Below are 7,619 nucleotides of genomic sequence, written 5' to 3' on the forward strand. Positions count from 1 at the left end.
AGCACAGGTCACTGCCCCCACCCCTCTTCCGGGGAGCCTGTGCAGCCCGCCACTGCCAGGTTCCCGGGATCCAGGGACAATTTCTCAGGGAGAACACACGGCGGGCCTCAGGCTGGGGCAACGTCACGCCGACTTCTGCCGCCGCAGGACCGCTCCGCACTCCGTGCCCCTCCCTGCCCCCGGCCTGAGAGCGCCAGAGCCCCCGAGTCAGCGGCTCCTTTAACGCCGTCCTGTCTGAGCAAAAAGCAGACGCCCTCCAGCGACCTACACGCAGAGGCAGGGCCAAGTCGAAAGCTGAGCCCCTGTGAGCTGTGAGAACAAAGAAGAAAAAGGGAAATCTCTCCCAGCAGCCTCAGAAACAGCGGATTAAAGCTACACAATCAATTTGATGTACCCTGCCTCTGTGGAATACATGAATAGACAGCGAATCATCCCAAATTGAGGAGGCGGACTTCTAGAGCAAGATCTATGATTTTTTCCCCTTTTCCTCTTTTTGTGAATGTGTATGTGTATGCTTCTGTGTGAGATCTTGTCTGTATAGGTTTGCTTCCACCATTTGTCCCAGCGTTCTATCCGACCATTTTTTTTTTTAATTTTTTTCTTAATAATTAATTTTAATTTAAAGAACTCTGTTATACTTTACCTTCTTTCTATCTTTCCTTCCTTCCTTCCCTTTTTGAGACAACGAATCGTCCCAAATTGAGGAGGTGGACTTGGAGAGCAAGTTTTATGATTTTTTCCACTTTACCTCTTTTTGTGAGGGTATATGTGTATGCTTCTATGTAAGATTTTGTCTCTATAACTTTGCTTCCACCATTTGTCCTAAGGTTCTATCCTTCCCTTTTTTTTTTCCTCTAAATAATTATTTTTTTAATTCAATAACTTTATTATACTTTATTTTATTTTACTGTATCTTCTTTCTTTCTGTATTTTTTCCTTCCTTCCCTCATTCCTTCCTTCCTTCCCTCCTCCCTCCCTCCCTCCTTTCTTTCCTTCTTGCCTTCTTCCTTTCTTTTCTTCTTTCTTTCTTTCTTCCTTCCCTCCTTCCTTCCTTCCCTCCTCTCTTTCTTTCTTTCTTTCTTTCTTTCCTATTTCCTCCTACTTATACTAATTCTCTCTACTTTCTCTCCCTTTTATTCTGAGCCGAGTGGATGAAAGGCTCTTGCTGCTCCAGCCAGGAGTCAGGACTCTGCCTCTGAGGTGGGAGAGCCAACTTCAGAACACTCGTCAAGAAGAGACCTCCCAGCCCCACATAATATCAAACGGCGAAAATCTCCCAGAGATCTCCATCTCAACACCAGCACCCAGCTTCGCTCAACGACCAGCAAGCTACAGTGCTGGACAACCTATGCCAACCATATAGCAAAACAGGAACACAACCCCACCCACTAGCAGAGAGGCTGCCTAAAATCATAATAAGTCCACAGACACCCCAAAACACACCACCAGACGTGGACCTGCCCACTAGAGAGACAAGATCTAGCCTCATACACCACAACACAGCCACTAGTCCCCTCCACCAGGAAGCCTACACAACGCACTGAACCAACCTTAGCCACTGGAGACAGACATCAAAAACAACGGGAGCTACGAACTTGCAGCCTGCAAAAAGGTGAACCCAATCACAGTAAGATAAGCAAAATGAGAAGACAGAAAAACACACAGCAGATGAAGGAGCAGGATAAAAACCCACCAGACCTAACAAATGAAGAGGAAATAGGCAGTCTACCTGAAAAAGAGTTCAGAATAATGATAGTAAAGATGATCCAAAATCTTGGAAATAGAATGGACAAAATGCAAGAAGCAGTTAACAAGGACCTAGAAGAAATAAAGATGAAACAGACAATGATGAACAACACAATAAATGAAATGAAAAATACTCTAGATGGGATCAATAGCAGAATAAATGAGGCAGAAGAACGGATAAGTGACCTGGAAGATAAAATAGTGGAAATAACTACTGCAGAGCAGAATAAAGAAAAAAGAATGAAAAGAACTGAGGACAGTCTCAGAGACCTCTGGGACAACATTAAACGCACCAACATTCGAATTATAGGGGTTCCAGAAGAAGAAGAGAAAAAGAAAGGGACTGAGAAAATATTTGAAGAGATTATAGTTGAAAACTTCCCTAATATGGGAAAGGAAATCGTTAATCAAGTCCAGGAAGCACAGAGAGTCCCATACAGGATAAATTCAAGGAGAAATACGCCAAGACACATATTAATCAAACTGTCAAAAACTAAATACAAAGAAAGCATATTAAAAGCAGCAAGGGAAAAACAACAAATAACACACAAGGGAATCCCCATAAGGTTAACAGCTGATCTCTCAGCAGAAACTCTACAAGCCAGAAGGGAGTGGCAGGACATACTGAAAGTGATGAAGGAGAAAAACCTGCAACCAAGATTACTCTACCCAGCAAGGATCTCATTCAGATTTGATGGAGAAATTAAAACCTTTACAGACAAGCAAAAGCTGAGAGAGTTCAGCACCACCAAACCAGCTTTACAACAAATGCTAAAGGAACTTCTCTAGACAAAAACACAAGAGAAGGAAAAGTCCTATAATAACGAACCCAAAACAATTTAGAAAATGGGAATAGGAACATACATATCGATAATTACCTTAAATGTAAATGGACTAAATGCTCCCACCAAAAGACACAGATTGGCTGAATGGATACAAAAACAAGACCCATATATATGCTGTCTACAAGAGACCCACTTCAGACCTAGAGACACATACAGACTGAAAGTAAGGGGATGGAAAAAGATATTCCATGCAAATGGAAACCAAAAGAAAGCTGGAGTAGCAATTCTCATATCAGACAAAATAGACTTTAAAATAAGGACTATCAGAAGAGACAAAGAAGGACACTACATAATGATTAAGGGATCGATCCAAGAAGAAGATATAACAATTGTAAATATTTATGCACCCAACATAGGAGCACCTCAATACATAAGGCAAAAACTAGCAGCCATAAAAGGGGAAATCGACAGTAACACATTCATAGTAGGGGACTTCAACACCCCACTTTCACCAATGGACAGATCATCCAAAATGAAAATAAATAAGGAAACACAAGCTTTAAATGATACATTAAACAGGATGGACTTAATTGATATTTATAGGACACTCCATCCAAAAACAACAGAATACACATTTTTCTCAAGTGCTCATGGAACATTCTCCAGGATAGATCATATCTTGGGTCACAAATCAAGCCTTGGTAAATTTAAGAAAATTGAAATTATATCAAGTATCTTTTCCGACCACAACGCCATGAGATTAGATATCAATTATAGGAAAAGAGCAGTAAAAAATACAAACACATGGAGGCTAAACAATACACTACTTAGTAACGAAGTGATCACTGAAGAAATCAAAGAGGAAATTAAAAAATACCTAGAAACAAATGACAATGGAGATACAACGACCCAAAACCTATGGGATGCAGCAAAAGCAGTTCTAAGAGGGAAGTTTATAGCAATACAAGCCCACCTTAAGAAGCAGGAAACATCTCGAATAAACAACCTAACCTTGCACCTCAAGCAATTAGAGAAAGAAGAACAAAAAAACCCCAGAGTTAGCAGAAGGAAAGAAATCATAAAAATCAGATCAGAAATAAATGAAAAAGAAATGAAGGAAACAATAGCAAAGATCAATAAAACTAAAAGCTGGTTCTTTGAGAAGATTAACAAAATTGATAAACCATTAGCCAGACTCATCAAGAAAATAAGGGAGAAGACTCAAATCAATAGAATCAGAAATGAAAAAGGAGAAGTAACAACTGACACTGCAGAAATACAAAAAATCATGAGGGATTACTACAAGCAACTCTATGCCAATAAAATGGACAATCTGGAAGAAATGGACAAATTCTTAGAAATGCACAAACTGCCAAGACTGAATCAGGAAGAAATAGAAAATATGAACAGACCAATCACAAACACTGAAATTGAAACTGTGATTAAAAATCTTCCAACAAACAAAAGCCCAGGACCAGATGGCTTCACAGGCGAATTCTATCAAACATTTAGAGAAGAGCTAACACCTATTCTTCTCAAACTCTTCCAAAATATAGCAGAGGGAGGAACACTCCCAAACTCATTCTACGAGGCCACCATCACCTTGATACCAAAACCAGACAAGGATGTCACAAAGAAAGAAAACTACAGGCCAATATCACTGATGAACATAGATGCAAAAATCCTCAACAAAATACTAGCAAACAGAATCCAACAGCACATTAAAAGGATCATACACCATGATCAAGTGGGGTTTATTCCAGGAATGCAAGGATTCTTCAATATACGCAAATCTATCAATGTGATTAACCATATTAACAAATTGAAGGAGAAAAACCATATGATCATCTCAATAGATGCAGAGAAAGCTTTTGACAAAATTCAACACCCATTTATGATAAAAACCCTGCAGAAAGTAGGTGTAGAGGGAACTTTCCTCAATATAATAAAGGCCGTATATGACAAGCCCACAGCCAACATCATCCTCAATGGCGAAAAACTGAAAGCATTTCCACTAAGGTCAGGAACAAGACAAGGTTGCCCACTCTCACCACTCTTATTCAACATAGTTTTGGAAGTTTTAGCCACAGCAATCAGAGAAGAAAAGGAAATAAAAGGAATCCAAATCGGAAAAGAAGAAGTAAAGCTGTCACTGTTTGCAGATGACATGATACTATACATAGAGAATCCTAAAGATGCTACCAGAAAACTACTAGAGCTAATCAATGAATTTGGTAAAGTAGCAGGATACAAAATTAATGCACAGAAATCTCTGGCATTCCTATATACTAATGATGAAAAATCTGAAAGTGAAATCAAGAAAACACTCCCATTTACCATTGCAACAAAAAGAATAAAATATCTAGGAATAAACCTACCTAAGGAGACAAAAGACCTGTATGCAGAAAATTATAAGACACTGATGAAAGAAATTAAAGATGATACAAACAGATGGAGAGATATACCATGTTCTTGGATTGGAAGAATCAACATTGTGAAAATGACTCTACTTCCCAAAGCAATCTATAGATTCAATGCAATCCCTATCAAACTACCACTGGCATTTTTCACAGAACTAGAACAAAAAATTTCACAATTTGTATGGAAACACAAAAGACCCCGAATAGCCAAAGCAATCTTGAGAACAAAAAATGGAGCTGGAGGAATCAGGCTGCCTGACTTCAGACTATACTACAAAGCTACAGTAATCAAGACAGTATGGTACTGGCACAAAAACAGAAAGATAGATCAATGGAATAGGATAGAAAGCCCAGAGATAAACCCATGCACATATGGTCACCTTATCTTTGATAAAGGTGGCAGGAATATACAGTGGAGAAAGGACAGCCTCTTCAATAAGTGGTGCTGGGAAAATTGGATAGGTACATGTAAAAGTATGAGATTAGATCACTCCCTAACACCATACACAAAAATAAGCTCAAAATGGATTAAAGACCTAAATGTAAGGCCAGAAACTATCAAACTCTTAGAGGAAAACATAGGCAGAACACTCTATGACATAAATCACAGCAAGATCCTTCTTGACCCATCTCCTAGAGTAATGGAGATAAAAACAAAAATAAACAAATGGGACCTAATGAAACTTCAAAGCTTTTGCACAGCAAAGGAAACCATAAACAAGACCAAAAGACAGCCCTCAGAATGGGAGAAAATATTTGCAAATGAATCAACTGACAAAGGATTAATCTCTAAAATTTACAGGCAGCTCATGCAGCTCAATAACAAAAAAATAAACAACCCAATCCAAAAATGGGCAGAAGACCTAAATAGACATTTCTCCAAAGAAGATATACAGACTGCCAACAAACACATGAAAGAATGCTCAACATCATTAATCATTAGAGAAATGCAAATCAAAACTACAATGAGATATCATCTCACACCAGTCAGAATGGCCATCATCAAAAAATCTAGAAACAATAAATGCTGGAGAGGGTGTGGAGAAAAGGGAACACTCTTGCACTGCTGGTGGGAATGTGAATTGGTTCAGCCACTATGGAGAACAGTATGGAGGTTCCTTAAAAAACTACAAATAGAACTACCATATGACCCAGCAATCCCACTACTAGGTATATACCCTGAGGAAACCAGAATTCAGAAAGAGTCATGTACCAAAATGTTCATTGCAGCTCTATTTACAATAGCCCGGAGATGGAAACAACCTAAGTGCCCGTCGTCGGATGAATGGATAAAGAAGATGTGGCACATATATACAATGGAATATTACTCAGCCATAAAAAGAAACGAAATTGAGCTATTTGTAATGAGGTGGATAGATCTAGAGTCTGTCATACGGAGTGAAGTAAGTCAGAAAGAGAAGGACAAATACCGTATGCTAACACATATATATGGAATTTAAGAAAAAAAAATGTTATGAAGAACCTAGGGGTAAAACAGGAATAAAGACAGAGACCTACTGGAGAACAGACTTGAGGATATGGGGAGGGGGAAGGGTGAGGTGTGTTAGGGCGAGAGAGAGACATGGACATATATATACTAACAAACGTAAGGTAGATAGCCAGTGGGAAGCAGCCGCATGGCACAGGGAAACCGGCTCGGTTCTTTGTGGCTGTCTGGAGGGGTGGGATGGGGGGTTGGGAGGGAGGGAGACAAAGAGGGAAGAGATATGGGAACATATGTATAACTGACTCACTCTGTTATAAAGCAGAAACTAACACACCATTGTAAAGCAATTATACCCCAATAAAAATGTTAAAAAAAAAAAAAAGTATTGAATAGGTTTTTTGTACCAATAGCTTTGAATTTCTACCATGTTAGATATCAACTGGTTGTCTGGAAAAAGTACCCTCCTAGTGACTTTATTTATTTATAAAATTACAGGGTTGGATTAGGTCAAGGGTTCTTATCCTGTGACTCAGAGAACCCTGAAATTATAGGCAAATATTTTTTGTGTGTGTGCATATGTATTTTTCTATGGACAGTATTCATAATATATCTCTTTCTCAAAGGGTTTCATAAAAAATTATAAGAATGTTCAACTGGAGGATTAAATTCTCTTGTAGTTATAAAAACATTGTGACTCCATCCAGCTTGAGGATGACAGAGAGGGAGAAGGAAGGATCAGGAAATGACAAAGAAAGGATTATATTCCATATTTTTTTTTAAACAATAATGTTTGGATAACATTTTTTTCTAAACCTGGCATTTAAAATAAATAAAAACCTATAGAGCTTTCTTTTTAACAAAGCCCAAATCTACATCTTTATGTATAAGAGGGAAAAATAATAAATCTGGTTTGACCAAGATCCAAAACCATAGCCATTCCCTGCTTGAATGAATCAGTAAGTGTCTTTAGTTTGGGAAATAAAAGTGGAGAATTGTCTATTACATTGCATTAGCTGACCTTGAGTCTTGTATCCTCTTGACTTCAGAGCTCATATCCAACTATTAAAAAGTCATTTTGTCTCTTTCAAATAAATAACTGAAAATTCTGAACTTTCTAATTATGTGGAGCTGTGGGATTTCAGGGGAAATAAAGAGCTTATTATCGGGCTTCCCTGGTGGCGCAGTGCTTGAGAGTCCGCCTGCCGATGCAGGAGACGCGGG

Source organism: Lipotes vexillifer, unplaced genomic scaffold (genome assembly GCF_000442215.2).
Source record: "Lipotes vexillifer unplaced genomic scaffold, Lipotes_vexillifer_v1.1 scaffold1470, whole genome shotgun sequence".
In the NCBI taxonomy this organism is placed as follows: domain Eukaryota; kingdom Metazoa; phylum Chordata; class Mammalia; order Artiodactyla; family Lipotidae; genus Lipotes; species Lipotes vexillifer.